Consider the following 16,748-nt stretch of genomic DNA (forward strand, 5'->3'; position numbering starts at 1 on the left):
CAGCCTTCTACTTTAATTGTGTGTTTTTTGTTAACTCTTTAAGTTGTTTTACTTGCTTTTACACAGACACACACATTAAATACAGTGGTACCTCAGGTTACATACACTTCAGGTTACAAACGCTTCAGGTTACAGACTCCGCCAACCCAGAAATAGTACCTTGGGTTAAGAACTTTGCTTTAGGATGAGAATAAAAATCATGCTCCGGCGGCGCGGCGGCAGCGGGAGGCCCCATTAGCTAAAGTGGTGCTTCAGGTTAAGAAGAGTTTCAGGTTAAGAACGGACCTCCAGAACAAATTAAGTACTTAACCCAAGGTACCACTGTATGCATATTAAAAGCTAGTGTGTTGGAAAATGGAAATTGCTTTCCCAGACACACCAGTTTTCTGTGCAGAGGAAATTTCTGTTTGTAGGTACGTTGTGTTCTGTTCGTAGGTCATGTGAGTCACCACCTTCAATCTGTGAAGTGGGACATTCCAGAGATGGGCTTGACTCCTTATATGGTGTTTGCTGACTACAAAGGCATGTCCTTTGATGGCTGCTGTCTGCAGGGCTGACCACCCCTGAGGTGGATTGAGGGCAGTCACCTCAGGAGGCAGAATCCCATGGGCGCCCTGTGACTGCCCCTCCCGCCTCTGCCATAGATGTGAGGAGAAACGGCGACGGGTTCTAGGTTCCAGTGATATCTTGCAGGGCTCTTGCAACATCTCAACAGAAGCCATGGCCACTTCTCCTCACTTCCCCAGTGCCAGTGTTGGTGTCCCACCACCCTACCACCAAGGAAGTAAGGAGAAGTGGCTGCAGCTTCTGGCAATATTTTGTGGGGCTCTTGTGAGATCTTGCTGAAAGCCGCCACTTTCCCTCACATTTGTGAAGGAGTCTTGGATGGAAGGCCAGGTGCTGGGGTTGCCCACACAACACTTCCATGGCAGGGGGGTTGCGCACACATCCCATTGCCGCTGTTGGAGAAATGAGAAGTGGCGGCGATGGCAGCTTCCAGGTTCTAGTGAGAGCTCATTTTAAGATCTCACCAGACCCCAGAAACTACCACTGCAGCTGCATGACCCTGGTACACAAGGCTTCAGTGAGGCAGGACACCTTCCCGGTTCATGTTAGGGGCCAGAACAGGCACTGCCACCCATGGCTGTCAGTCATAGTGGATGCGCTATAGTGACTGTGAGCAGGAGCTCAGTGCCTGCTTCAGGCTGCCCCCTGCTCTATGCTTGCTAGGCAGCTTCACATATTCTCCCTCTGTCTCTCACTGCCTCGGCTCTCACACGTGTGATAGGAAGGAAACAACACTGGCCTAAGTTAGAAGGCTGTTGTAAGGATTGCAAAGATGATACACATGATATAGGGTTGCCACACATCCCTTAAAATACAGTGGTACTTTGGGTTACATACGCTTCAGGTTATATACGCTTCAGGTTACAGACTTCGCTAACCCAGAAATAGTACCTCGGGTTAAGAACTTTGCTTCAGGATGAGAACAGAAATTGTGCTCCGGCAACTTCCTAACAAAAGGAACAAACATAGTCATCAAGGTGTGCTGGCCTTTTCCGCTCCCGCTGGGACCGTCACAGTTCCTGTGCCTGAGTGGGTGACCCAGGAGGTTCCTCCGGTACCTGCGGTCTGAGTGGGGTGGTCAGCGAGGCCGGATCCGAAGGGGTCACTGCCGATGGAGCCACTGAGGATTCCGGCCTGAAGTCGCCCTGCTGGGGTAACTCAGTCACTGGCAACCCATCTGGTTCCCGCCCTGGCCTGGGCACAGAATCTCCTGAAGTACCCATTTCTCTGTCCTCTGGTTCCACTTGAAGTTCTGTATTCGGAGGTGCCCTGGCTCTGATCTGGTCGAGGTGTCTCTTCCAAACCAGTCTCCCCTCCAACCCTACCTTGTAGGAAACTGGATCTGTACAGCGGGCAATGATACCAGGGAGCCAATCCCGTCCAGACCCATAGTTTTGGATGTACACGGTGCCCCCCGGGGAGAACCCTCTTGGAGCCCCCCGCACCACAGTGGCCATTGCTCAAGAGCCCGGTCGGGGTGCATACAATCAAGGAGGGTAGTGGGCCTCTATCTTGAGATGTACCCTAAGCTTATTGGACCCCGGGGAAGGAAGTTGAAGTACCCTGGCTGGAGAGGTGGACTGTAACTCCTCCTCTATGTAGGCCTCATGGACACATTGCTTGGGTCATGCTACAGAGGTCTTGGAGCGGCAGACTCGACCAATGTGCCCAGTCTTCCCACAGTGGCGACATGTGGTATCCCCAAACCTGCATGTCCGACGCTCGTGGTTTTCTCCGCAGTTGGAGCAGGTCCCTCAAGGTGCGTCAGATGACCGCTGGTTCAACGATGCGCTCGTAGCTTGGGAGCGGTGGTGTCGGTCGGATTGGTCCAAAGTTCAGTAGACATCCTCATTGTGGGAATCTACAGAAGATAACCGGTCTCGCTGGATGCGGCGAGTTCTTCTTTTGGTACGGGGGCTGTGGGCTGCCTCTCAAAGGCCGTGGCCATATTCATACTTCCATCATCGTGATGTCGTCTTTTGCCAGCAGCTTGCGGCAGAGACGGCTGTCTCACACGCCACTGATGAACCTTTCAACAAGTCGTTCCTCGATGTCAGCGAATTGGCAATACATCGCAATCGCCCAGAGCGCTGTGATGTATTCACTCGCTGACTCTTGTGCTTGTTGCTCTCTGTGTGCAAAGTCATAGCGGCGGTGGTTCTTAGTTGGCTGAGGCACGAGGTGTCTTGTCATAGCCTGTGTCAGCTCATGGAAAGTGCATGCCTCCATGTCCCTGGGTGCCATCAGACCTTCCAGTAGAGTGATGGCGGAACTTCTCAGCACCATCAGTAGCACCTCTGCCTTGTCTGCCTCCCTAGTGAAGCCTTGTAGTCGGACGTAGCTCCTTATTCTGAGGAGCCACTGCGGCCATTCTGCAGGATGGCTCGTATCGAAGTCCAGTGGCTGCCAACTATGACTGGTAGCGATCCTCGGACCTGGGGCAGTCACTTGTGCAATTGTGGGTGGTTGCGAAGACGCGGCAGGCGCGGTCTTGTTTCCAGGACTATTTGCTTAGTCCAGCGTGGCGGTGAGGTCGCACTTACTGCGAGGCGGCAGGCGGCGGTGCTGTGGTGCAGTCTTGGGCCTCTGGCACCGGCGGGAGCTCATCAATCCCACCTTCATCGCCAATGTTACATATTTGGAAAAAGTCAGAAGCCCAAGGCAGTATAAGTTCCTCAACTAAGTTTATTCAACATTTGTCAGTAACAACAGCTCACTCATAGGAACACAAGAACCAAACTGACTGGACAATAACGAACCTAAGCAATGAATTGACCGTTGGCCATTGACAGTTGAAAGTGCATGTGCTTACTTGCCATTAGAACGTTCGTCGAACCAACACTTATACGATTGGTTAGAACGCGCCTTGTAAAATAAAATGTGTTAAACCCAATACATAACAATTATTATTATGGAAGCTTTTAAATAATTTTTCTCAAAAGATTTTCTTGGTTTACAAAAATACATGCATTGTCTCTTCAGGTTGTAAACTCTTTTCTACAGATCGGTTACATTTGATGTGAGACATTAGTGTTGAGTACAGTGTAAGGTCGGAGAAGAAAAGAGGGGGGAGAGGAAGAGTGGTGTGGTGAAACATATTATTTTATATAGTGTACGCTTGTCCATGTCAACTGGGTAGGTTCTCTTTCTATTCGCTTATTACATTTCCTTGGTAGTGAGAGGTATGGGGGGCAGGGCCTAGTTGGTTGTCTTTAGTTGGCTACAGTGCGGTTTGTTTGCATTTGTGTGGTGGGGGGAGGGATTGTTGGATCAGGTCAGCCATATTGGGGGATTCTTGTCTTATTGGGTAAGCGACGAAGGAGAGCCATACTGGGGTGAAGGCGTCCTCTTCTATTTGTCCCTGTGTCAGTTTCAGTTTAATGGTTAGCTTTTATAGTCAGGAGTTGGCAGGATTAACAAAGGACACCTAATCAGGGATCAGTTGTATTCACACACACCAGAGTTGCTGCTTCTGGGACAAAACACTAATGATAAAAAGGTGGTGGATCAAAAAATAATAATACCCTCCCTTCCCCAGAATGCCTGGCCACAGTGCTAAATGGACTCCTTGCTGAACTTCTTCCCTTTCTCAAGGCTGCTGCTCTACTATTGGCTGGCCTGGAGCGTCAATCACCCAGCATTAAAGGACAGGGCAGGCTCAACTTCTGGTGGAGCTGAGGGGGCTCTTTTTTATCCTGGAGGATTCACCACAGAAGGCTGTATTTACTACTAGGGAGGCTCTTGACTCCCCAGTTCAGTCTTCTTCAGACATCTGGGGTCTGTGGGGCAATGCAGAAGCCTTGCTGCCTGTTGCTCCAGGGAAAGTGGGTGGTGTCAGGGTTCAGGAGGGAGTCACCTTGTGAGGGCAACAGGCCCTTTGAGGCAGGATATAAAATCACAATAAACACACAATCCTGGAACCTGTAATGTAATAGTGTGGGAACCAAGCCCCTCAGGTGAGCCTGTCTGTTTGCTCTTTCTGCTCCCTGTGGGCCCCAGATAAGCCCCTCTGGGGAATCTGAGGGGAGCTTGAGCCCCACAGCCCCCTTGAAGTTGGGGATGAAGAGCTACTGGTTCAGTTGCTGCAGTTCTATCCAAAATACAGCTATGGGTGAGGGAAGGTCAGCTTGACCCTAGCAGGTTCTGACTTACTTGCGGATATCTTAAGCCTTTCCTTGGGCTTTGTGACTTGTGTTCTTCCTCTGCGCTTGGTTCCTCCACATCCCTTCCATTTGGGTGTCTTGTATTTTTTAGTTTCCAAACCTGAGGACAGGATTTGTCTCGCCTTTTTTAAAAATCAGTGTCAACTCAACTGCTTTAGGAGAAAACATCTGTCTGAAAAGCCGGAAAATAAGTTTGTTTTTTAAAAAACTTATTATTGCTACTATTATTACTAATGTACATTTAAAAGAATACTGTATATACCACCTTTGAAGTGCATGGAACTAAATTTGTTCTAACCACTATGCCACGCTGACCCTCCTAGAATTTTGGCATGGTGCATTCTATATCACCAAGGGCTGTTGCCCAGCAACAGAGCCTGTGACCGTTTGTACTGAGGTTCTTGCATCCTTAGTGTGTAGACCTTTGCAGAGGTTTGCTTTATTGACCCTTGCTTCCTTGTGTTATATGAAAAAAACTGCTCCTTTTCCCTTATGGGGTATCTAAGAGTCCCCTATTGGTAGGACAAAATAATAGAGGCCAACCAAAGAATATTGAGATGCAAAGCATCTGTAAGCTCTGATCTGTAAGCCTGATCTGTAAGCTAGTAAGCCTGAACTGTTGCAGCAGGGCCCTCACTCACCACACACAGGAGAGAGGAGGAACCCTGAACAATGGTGTGCAAGCTCTTATATAGACTTTTGAAATTGCCCACCCTGTTGCTCAAGACCACCCTCCAAAACATCATACATACATCACAGAAGGAGGCGGGTCTACAGCAGAAATACATCACAGGAGGCGGTTTACAGCAGAAATCCTGTTTGCCAAGATATCTGTTAACAGACACTGATTGCTTTACCTGGATGCCTGGCCACTCTTTTGTGATGGTAAATACTTATAGTTCCTGAATCCAGGTCACATATACAGATATTCCCTTAAGACAGATAAGGAAAAGACAATGGAGAAGTTTCCCCATTTTCTTCCTCCTTGCAAAGAAATATTTGAGGTCAATTTGGGAGAGTCAAAATAGTTTGGGAGAGTCAAAATGACTTCAGGATTGTTCTCCTGTACTATTTCAGACGTGTGGTTTATATACTTATAAATGTTTTTGCCTTGTACATTTATGAACGTTTGTTTTATATTTGGGACCATCGAATTCTTATAACGCTTGGATTAGAATACGGCATCTGAAAGCCCTGTAAAAAAAAAAAAGGTAAAGGACCCAGTGGCGTAGCGTGGGTTGTCAGCACCCGGGGCAAGGCAAGTAATTTGCGCCCCCTAACCCGTGGATTTGCGCCCCCTAACCCATGGATTTGCCCTAACCCCAGATGTTGCGCCCGGTGCGGCCCGCCCCCCCTGCACCCCCCACGCTACGCCACTGAAAGGACCCAACAGTTAAGTCCAGTTGCGAACGACTCTGGGGTTGCGGCACTCATCTTGCTTTACTGGCTGAGGGAGCCAACGTTTGTCCGCAGACAGTTTTTCCGGGTCATGGGGCCAGCATGAGTAAACCGCTTCTGGCGAAAGCAGAGCAGCACATGGAAACGACTTTTACATTCCCGCTGGAGCAGTACCAATTTATCTACCTGCACTTTGACGTGCTTTCGAATTGCTAGGTTGGCAGAAGCTGAGACTGAGCAACGGGAGCTCACCCCGTCGCAGGGATTCAAACCGCTGGTCTTCCGGTTTAGACCACAGCACCACCCACCAGCTGAAAAAAAAAACCTGTATAATGGTTTAAAGACTCTCAGGGCAAATCTAAAAAAATGTAGTATAAACACTGACAGCTGGGAAACACTGGCCTGTGAGCGTAAGTGAAATAAAAAACAAGACACTGCCTACTTGCAGACTTAAAAAATAATAATTGTTTAATCGTTTTTTCTATACAGACATCAACCACAAGAGACACATACAACAAAAACTATAAACAATAATAACACAATTTGACAATTCAGATTTGAATACACTGATATACCTACAACTACACCTTTTTTAACTATATTTTCCCACCTCTCTCTCCTCCCCCTACTTCCCACCACTATCCACCTTATCGCTTAAATATTCGTTGCAGATTTCTTCATATTCATCCATTCTTATTTTGCGTCGACATGCAATTGGTTCGTATGTAGCTAATCTGTCCATATTACCAATCCATGTGCTCAATGGAATCTTTTTGCGGCTCTTCCAGTTCATCAAAACAAGTTTTTTTGCTTCTAATATAGCACAGTACATCCATATTTTTTTTGGACCCCTTGAAATCTCCCACGTTTCTGGAATATAATTTAGAATTAAATTCAGTTCCACTAAATAACAATTTCTTTTTATTACTCTTGCTATAAATATCCTCGCCTTGCACCAAAATTATCTTATCATTGGGCAGTTAATCAACATCTGTACTAAGTTCGCATTTTTACTCCCACATCTCCAACAGTTGTCTGCACTTGTTGTTTTCTTCTGGTATAGTTTTGCTGGAGTCCAGTGGACTCTGAATATTATTTTCTGTTGAATAAGTCTTAGTCTTAGATCCATAGAGGCTATTTCTGTTGATTTTATATTTGACTCCCATATATCATTTGTTATCTGTACCCCTAATTCTTCACTCCATTTTTGTCTGTCATATACTAAATCTTATTTCTTCCTGTTGAGTAGGGTTTTATAGTCACAGGTAGGTAGCCGTGTTGGTCTGCCGTAGTCAAAACAAAATAAAAAAATTCCTTCCAGTAGCACCTTAGGGACCAACTAAGTTTGTTACTAGTATGAGCTTTCATGTGCATGCACACTTCTTCAGATACTTCTTCAGATTTTTATAGGTGCTTTAATAGTCTCCAGGATAATAGGATATTTCATAAAATTGTAGCCTAGTTTAGTCCACCCTACAAGAGGTTCAAAGAAACGATATTCGAGAGTAGCAGACTTACATTCTAATAAACAAACCAACAAGCAGAAATACAGCACACAATGAAAAGGAGGCAAGGAGGGCGAAGGAAAAGGAAATTCTAAAACCAGGCCCCAATGTCTAAAAGTGCTGTTCCTATCTCTCCCAGGGTGGTAGAACCCTAACTAATGCTTAGCCTTTCCTTTGCAGAGATGCTGGGACTGAACACTGATAATAAGAACTCAGTGTGTCTTAAATGCAACTGGAGCACCGGTTCCTACATTGTTCATCAACAATTGCTCTTCACAGAGTAAGTTGGTGTCAACCCACATGTTCTGAATTCTGCAGAAAAGGCACCTGGGCATTCTGCTCCCCAGCCCTGCCCTGTGGGCACCTTCTACCTTCCTCTTTTGTTTCAGGTGGCTTCCTTCCTGTGGAGCAGCTCTTTAAGGCCATGTACTTTATAGCCAGTGACCTTGCTGTTCAGAGCACCTTTAACCCCTTGGACATCTCCCACTTGCTGCAAGAGTTCATCAAGCAGTTCAGCGGCACAGCAGCGGAGGTAAAGTGCTGTAAGTGTAGGAGATAAGAGTCTCCGCCTTGGAGTATGGGAGTCCACATCAAGCCATTGGATGGCTGTGACAAAGGTGAGCCTGTCTGTCTGCTTGCCAGTTCCTGCTCCCTGTGGGTCCCAGATAAGCCCCTCTGGGGAATCTGAGGGTGGCTTGAGCCCCACAGCCCCCTTAAAGTTGGGGGTGAAGAGCTACTGGTTCAGTTGCTGCAGTTCTGTCCAAACATAGCTTTGGGTGAGGGAAGGTCAGCAAGGCCTTGTGACTTATAATAATAATAATAATAATAATAATTTATTTGTACCCCACCCATCTGCCTGGGTTTCCCCAGCCACTCTGGGCGGCTTCCACAAAGACAAAAAATACACTGAGATGTCACACATTAAAAACTTCCCTGAACAGGGCTGCCTGTGTTCTTCCTCTGTGCCTTGTTCCTCCACATCCCTTCTATTTGGGTGTCTTGTATTTTTTAGTTTCCAAACCTGAGGACAGGATTTGTCTCGCCTTTTTAAAAAATCAGTGTCAAGTGGTTTAGGAGACAACGTCTGTCTGAAAAGCCAGAAAATAAGTTTGTTTGTTTTAAAAAAACTTATTATTGCTACTACTATTACTACCATACATTTAAAAGAATATATACCACCTTTGAAGTGCATGGAATTAAATTTGTTCTAACCACTATGCCACACTGACTCTCCTAGAATCTTGGCATGGTGCATTCCACATCACCAAGGGCTGTTGCCCAGCAACAGAGCCTTGCGACCGTTTGAACTGAGGTTCTTGCATCCTTAGCGTATAGACCTTTGCAGAGGTTTGGTTTAGTGACCCTCACTTTCTTGGATTAGAATATGGCATCTGAAAGACTCCTGGAGGTAAGGGAACGTTGCCATTTCAAGTAGACTCAAATAGAACATTGAATAGTGGTATCACCAAGTTTGGCAAAGAGCTATCAGAGGTCAAAGAAAGTGTTGAGCTTTGGGCAAGTTTATGGAAGGGAAGAATAAATGCTGTAAAGGAAATCTTGGTCTTTACATTGTAGTTGGTTGAATATTATTTTAAACGGAGCATTCTTTATGCTGTATATATATGTGAATCCAGGAGAGGGTTAACTTAAATTTCTAAATAATGAATATTAACTTAAGTTAACTATAGCTAGAAAGGGAAAGAGAAAAACAGGAAGAAAAGATCGCATGAGCAGCCTGATGGGAAGGCTTCTCCCAAGTGCAGACAAGGGGGAGACAGGAGGCCTGGCGGAGCTCTACACTAAGACAGGCCAGCTCCATCAGCCCTCCTCTCCCTCAACTGTCATCTGGGGGCAGCCATTTCATCAGGCTACCACTGCACTTCTAGACATTGGGGCCTGGTTTTTGAGTTTGCTTTTCCTTCACTCTCCTTGCCCGTTTTCATTGTGTGCTGTATTTCTGTTTGTTGGTTTGTTTTATTAGAATGTAACTCTGCAATTAGGGAGTGTCTTGTTTTTGATTTCACTAAGCCTTGTTGGGAGGCCTTTTGGGGTACAAATGCTATGAATGAATGAATCGGGTCTCTGAGGAGACCTTAAGTTTGTTTCCATTTTAATGCAGACCTACCTCATCTGTGCTTCCCAGATCAACACTGTAATAATAAATTTTAAGGTCTTATATATATATAATAAATGTTCATAAATGTACCAAACAAACCACATGTCTGGAGCAGCACAGGAATACAGTCCTGAAATCATTTTGACTCCCAAGCTGACCAAATGTTTCTCTGCAAGGAAGGAGGAGGTGGAAAAAACACCTTCCTTGTTACAGGAATTTAGGAATCTCCATTTCAAAGGGTGACAGACTACCAGGAAAGGCAATCAAATAAGGCATTATCAGATAACCTGGCAGACAGGAAAAACAACAACATTCAAATTTCTGTTGTAGACCACCTTTTCTTTGAGATGCTCCTATGTCCTCATTTTGCAAAGAGGTTCTCCACTCCACCCTGCCCCATGTCCATATTAGCATATTAGATATCACAAGATACCTGCTTTCAAAAACGTGAAGCTTAGGCTTAATAGCACACAAAATGGATATCTTAGGAGAAACGCACTCTGAAATGTGGGTGAATTTTCATTAGCACTTAAAAGAAAAAAGAAATTCCCAAATTAAAGTGGAAATGTGGAGAACTGGAAAAATGTGGAACTGATAGAAAGTGAGAGTGAGAGATTCATCCATCCCTGCCTGGGGTCCTGATCCATTCCCCACTCTCTGACCTTCCTGTTTCTTTGCTCTCTTTTCTCACGGACAGGGAATTGACTTTGATGAAGACAACATCTCTATCATTAGCTTGGAAGAAGGGGAGGATCTTCCTCTAAGCTAATGCTGTGTGGATTTCCCACCATCATCAAGTGCTTTCAAAAGCTTACTGGTTCATTTCTCTGGTTGGCTGCTTGGACTCTTTGAAGGAGGGGAGGCAACTAATTGAAGCTCCTGGGGATGCCAGACAGGGACTTCCTGATACCTGAAGGCTGACAATGGTGGGTGTGAAAAGGCAGCCATTTCCCTTCTGACCTGTATTTGTTACAAGCAGCCCTGTTTCGGTTCTACTGAAGTTCAACTTCTGCCAAAATTCAACTGGGAATTTACTCCCCGCCCCCCTTGTAGTTTTGCTTGCTTGTCTTAGGACAGAATTATTAATTTGTGGTTACCAAGATTCTGCCATTTTTCTTTATTTATATTGCTTTATGTTTCTGTTTTTGGTTGTTTTCTCTGTTCTATGCAATGAGGAGAAGGTAATAAATACTGCTAATAGACAAATTAACAGTATGTTATAATACCCTTAAAATAATAAAAACAGCCATGTGACATTTCAAACCTTTCTTACAGAGAAGAGAAGCTGTTGCTTACACAAAACCTAAAAGCCCCCCCCCCCCACTATTCCTTTCTCCACTCAGCATCTCAACATGTTCTACAGTGTAACATACCGCTGGCAGTGCACCCAAAGGATTCAGTGAGGACCAACTGAAGCATCAACTGACTGCTGTTGTCGTGGGAAAGAAGGGTAGGAAGAAGCAAGTCTAAATTAAAGTGCTATGAGATCTTTCCGACCTCCTGAAGACCAAGGAATATGTAAGTTACTCGAGGGAATCATTGCAACCACACAGTTATGTCAAACCCTTCCAGGCTGCCCCTTCCAGGCCCACCCTGCAAAGTGCCCAGTGGACAATCAGGCATCTGAGCACGTAAGTGATCTAGAGAACAGAGTTGGGCATGGATCAGCTGATTGGTGATTGGTGCCAATTGCAAGCCTTGTTTTCGGCAGGAATTGGCTGCCCTCAGGAGTTTGCAATTGGGAAGAGGGCTGTTGCATCTGGGTCCTGCTTGCAGGCTACTCATAGGCATCTGGTTGGCCACTGTGAGAATAGAATGATGGACCACATTGGCCTATGGAATGAGCCAACAGGGTTCTTTTAGACTGCAGTCTACATGGCTCAGATGCAAGCTGTCTGAAAGCCAGACGTTCATTCCCTCCTATGAACCTGTCTGGGGTTTGAGCTCTTTGGGGAGGACCTTTTCTCAGTTCCACCTCCCTCACAGACATGCTTGGTGGGGCTGTGTTAGAGGAGCTTCTTAGTAGCTGCTCCCAGACTTTAGAACTCCCTTGCTAGAGAAGCCAGGTTGGCTCCCCCCTTGCTGTCCTTCCACTGGCAGGAGAAGACTTTCTTGTTCAAACCGGCTTTGGTGAATTGACTGCTTTAGAGTAAAGGGCTGGTCTCTTGCTGTTTTATTGTAATTATATGTATGTTTTAAAGTGAGTTTATATAAGTATAGTTTTAGTTCTATCTATGTTTAATTGTTTCTTAATGGTTGTTTTTCCTATGTTTTTAGCACTTCTTGTTTTTTATCTGTGAGTTGCCTAGAGTCCAGTCAGGGGGGGAAATGGATTATACATAAATATATAATGATGATGATGATGATGATATTATTATTATTATTATTATTATTATTATTATTAATATTAATATTCTAGCAATGCTTGGTGGCCGAAGCACTGCTATCAATAACAGGCTGAAATATAAGCAATGGGTTACTGAAATAATTCATGATAGTGAAGTTGATGTAATAAGAACACATGTATTGTAAAAGCTAATAAAAAGAAGTAAAAAACAAACAGCAGGAAAGTAGGGGGTGGGAAGGCAAAAAGAAATTTATGTTGATTTTTTTGTATATGACATTAAATGTTTTGGAATACTTTTAATAAAAATAAAAATAAAAATAAAATAATAAAATTATAAAAAATATATAAAAAATGATATATGAAAAAAGATAATGGGTTGCTTCTCTTAGCAGTAACTTCTCTAGGTGTCTTCTCAGCCATCTGTAGTGCTTCCCACATCCACCCCTGGATGACTGGCGGCTGTTTCTTGTCTGTGCGTGTTGGATCCAGACATGGAGTGCAGGCAGTGAGTGGGGATTCGAAATATAGTCTCTACCAGTTCCTAGCTTGACACTCAGACCAGTAGGCCCTGCTGGCTCTTTCTTATTGGCTTTGAAAACAGCTGTGCTTCTTACCCACCTAACCTCAGCTACGTTTGCACAAACCGAATCATTTACACACTGGTATGTGTATGCTGCACTAACACCCATGCCTGATCACCCTGACATAATTTCCTGCAGAAAGCATCACCTGGCAGCACTGTCGGCATTGCTAGAACAATTCTGCACACCCTGCCAGGCTCATTGGGCTGCTCAGCTTCACTTGCATGGCTGGAACAATGGCTGCACAGACTGTCCCTTTATCCCTAGATCAAGGGGGGCCAGTCCACTGTCCCCCAGACCTTGTGGGGGGCCGGATTATATTTTGAAAAAGAAAGAGAAAAAAGAACGAATTCCTATGCCCTACAAATAACCCAAAGATGCATTTTAAATAAAAGCACACATTCTACTCATGTAAAAATACCAGGCAGACCCCACAAATAACCCAGAGATGCATTTTAAATAGAAGGACACATTTTACTCATGTAAAAACACGCTGATTCCCGGACCGTCTGCGGGCCGGATTGAGAAGGCGATTGGGCCAGATCCAACCCCTGGGCCTTAGTTTGCCTACCCATGCCCTAGACCTTTGATTTACTCTCTTGGGGTCATTTAGCCTCTTGGGATCCCAAGAAAGCCAGGCCATGCTGGGCTCTCTGGATTTTGTTTAACAAAGTAGTGAAAGAGAGCCCTGAAGGGTCACTATGAGTGTGAAGGAATCTTGGACATAAGGCTGGACCCTGTGTAGCAATGGGGGGGGGGCTGAGCCTTCCCCCTGAAGGGAAAGCAAGCAGTAAGGATAGTCATGAACTGGAGCCCAGGGCAGCAGAGGAGGAAAAGGAGGAGCAATAAATATGCCCTGGCTCAATCTTCCCTCCCTGAAAAGGGCTGCCTCTTTTCACCTCAGTATTTCTGATTCAAGGGTGGATTAAGGTGCCAAACCCAACATCAGGACCCTCTCTCAAAATATTAGAGCTTTCAAAGGGGCCACCCAGTGAAAGATGAATGTTGGAAGATGCTGTTCCAGGCAACCCTGAAGTTACTGTGTGACAGAATGATTTTTGATATGTATTTTGGGGGGAGTGCTTTTTCACTTGTTTTTAGAATGCTTGTAAGCATGTTTTTAGAGTGCAGATTCTAGTCCTCTGTACAGTTGCTGTCCATTGTTTGATATTCTTCTGCACCCTCCTGGTAAGATTTCAGGCTGCATTCAATATTTCATTTCATTTCATTTGCCCCCTCAGAACTGCGGCTACTGTTTCCAGGGCTGGAGCTACCCATGAGGTGCAGTGAGGCAGTTGTCTCAGGTGGTAGATCCAGCCTCTGAGGGCAGCAGAGGAAGAGGCAGGGTGGGATTTTCTGCTTTGCATCCTAGAATAATCACAGAACTGCAGAGTTGGGAGGGATCCCAAGAGTCACCTCATCTACCTCAGTTTCATCTCAAAGCCTATTTGGGCTTGCCCACGGAGGTTATCTTGCGGGACCCTGCTCTCCCTGGCGACTCATTAGATGACCTTGCCCACGGAGGTTATCTTGCGGGACCCTGCTCTCCCTGGCGACTCATTAGATGACCTTGTCGAGGACTGGAATAACCGGTTCTTGGCGGCCATCAATGAGATTGCTCCTAAGCACCATCTGCAACCCCGAGGAGCTCCAGAAAATGAATCGGGATCTCAGATGGCTACAATGAATATGGCGACGCACTCGTGACAGAGCTTCAAGGACGCTTATGAAAGCCTATGAGATGGCTATGAAAGCTGCTAAGAAATCTTACTTCGCAGCTTACATTGCATCCGCTAGCTCTCGCCCGGCACAACTTTTTAGAATAATTAGGTCAATAACATCCTTAGGAGGACAACCAAATTTAAGCACAAATTCGACTCACAGCTGTGAGGCATTCGCGAGCTTTTTTGCGGAGAAAGTCCTGTTGGTCCGCTGTGACCTCCCTGCCAATTTAGATACAGTAAAAGAACTGGAGGCCCCTCGACTGTCTTCAGGTCCAGTGTTGGACCATTTCAATCGGATACTTTCTGCTGATGTGGAAAGATTCCTCTGAGCTGGTAGGCCCACCACTTGCCTCCTCGATCCGTGCCTGTCTTGGCTGATTATGGCGTGCCCAGATGTCACGTGGATCCCCCTGGTTGAAATTATCAATTTGTCCCTTGGCACAGGGACATTCCCAGGGGAGCTGAAGGAAGCAGTGGTGTGTCCGCTCTTAAAGAAAACTTCACTAGATCCTTTAGATCTATCCACTTACCTCCCAGTTTCAAATCTTCTGTATCTGGGTAAGGTAATTGAGAGAGTGGTTGCTGAACAGCTTGGTAGGTTTCTGGGGGAAACATCGGCTTTAGATCCATTTCAGTCCAGGTTCCGTCCTGGTTTCAGGACCGAGATGGCTCTGGTCACCCTAACAGATGATCTCCGTAGACAACTGGATCAAGGCAGGTCGGGACTGCTGATTCTCTTAGATTTGTCAGCAGCCTTTGACATGGTTGATCATGATCTTCTGGACCACTGCCTCGCCAACGTGGGGATACAGGGCATAGCCTGAAAATGGCTGTGCTCCTTTGTCTCTGGTCAGGGACAGAGGGTGGCGCTTGGGGGGGGGGAGATGTTGTCGCGCCACTCCTTGGTGTGTGGAGTGCCGCAGGGAGCAATCATCTTCCCAATGCTTTTTAACATCTTAATGCGCCTCCTTGACCAGATTGTCTGGAGCTTTGGGCTGGGCTGTCTCCAATATGCTGATGACACTCAGCTCTATCTGCTGATGGATGACCACACCGACTCGGCCCCGGACACACTGACTAGATGCTTGGAAGCTGTGGCTGGATGGTTTCGTGGGAGCCGATTGAAACTAAATCCTTCGAAGACAGAGGTCCTCTGGCTGGGTTGGGATGGTATAGGGATGAGGGACCAACTCCTTTCTCTTGCGGGGCCCCAATTAGTGCCAGTGCCTTCCATTAAGAGGTTGAGTGTAATCCTTGATGCCTCCCTTTCCATGGAGGCGCAGGTTAGAGCAACAGCCAAGGCAACATTTTTCCACCTTCGCCGCATTAAGCAGTTGGTCCCTTACCTTTCCCGCCCCGATCTGGCCACAGTGATCCATGCAACGGTCACCTCTAGGCTTGACTACTGTAATTTGCTCTGTGCAGGGCTGCCCTTGAAACTGTCCCAGAAACTCCAGCGGGTGCAGAATGCTGCAGCGAGGCTCCTCAAGGGGTCCCTGCCATGGGAGCATATTCACCCAGTGCTTTACAAGTTGCACTGGCTCCCGGTGGAGTATCTGGTCAAGTTTAAGGTGCTGGTTTTGACCTTTAAAGCCCTTTGTGACTTAGGGCCCTTGTATTTACGGGGCCACCTCTCCTGGTATGCCCCGCGGAGGACCTTAAGGTCCATGAATAATCATAGTTTAGAGGTCCTGGGCCCTAAGGAAGTCCTCCACCAGGGCCAGGGCCTTCTCAGTGATGGCTCCAACCTGGTGGAAAGCTCTGTCCCATGAGACCAGGGCCCTGCAGGATTTAACTTCCTTCTGCAGGGCCTGTAAGACAGAGCTATTCCGCCCGGCTTTCAATTTGAACCTGGCCTGATCTTTTGTTCCCCTTCCTTCCCTCCCCCTCCCCTTTTTATGAAGATTACCCGCTCTGGAATCCCACAGCTAATTCTCCCCTGGTCTCCTCGCTGGCCCAAGTAGGACTAACTTAGCTAGCTAGCCCTGGTGATCATCTAATGTTTATTGGATGGATTTTCCCCCTAAATTGATTTTTGATTTTTGATTTCTGAATTTATTGTTATTAATATTTTATACTGTATTTTATGCTGTTTTTTGTTGCATCAATTAAGTGTTTTAAATTTGTTGTTAGCTGCCCTGAGCCTGGTTTTCTGAACCAGGAAGGGCGGAGTATAAATAAAAAATTCTTATTCTTATTCTTATAAAGCTCTTTTGCATTGTAATGCTAATATTGCCACCAATTCTGTGGGTTACTAGACTTCCTTGCCACCCTCCAGCTTTGTTTCCTCAGGAGGATCAGCCAGGATGCAAATCTACGATGTGTGGAGGTGGGTGCTGGAGACTCT

General features: G+C 46.1%; 1 long non-coding RNA gene across 2 annotated transcripts; it reads left to right on the plus strand.

The window, feature by feature from the left end:
* The first annotated feature begins 3,717 nt into the window (after positions 1–3,717).
* LOC310754572 lies at positions 3,718–11,404 on the plus strand. Of its 2 annotated transcripts, none has more exons than XR_014543873.1 (6): positions 3,718–4,283; positions 7,814–7,913; positions 8,023–8,250; positions 8,871–9,041; positions 10,447–10,675; positions 11,093–11,404. It is a non-coding gene; the product is annotated as an uncharacterized lncRNA (long non-coding RNA). The 2 variants fall into 2 exon arrangements; XR_014543874.1 differs by lacking the exon at positions 3,718–4,283 and adding an exon at positions 5,342–5,615.
* Positions 11,405–16,748: the final 5,344 nt, after the last annotated feature.

The sequence above is a fragment of the Podarcis filfolensis genome, assembly GCF_964270895.1.
Source record: "Podarcis filfolensis genome assembly, chromosome: Z".
Lineage (NCBI taxonomy): Eukaryota > Metazoa > Chordata > Lepidosauria > Squamata > Lacertidae > Podarcis > Podarcis filfolensis.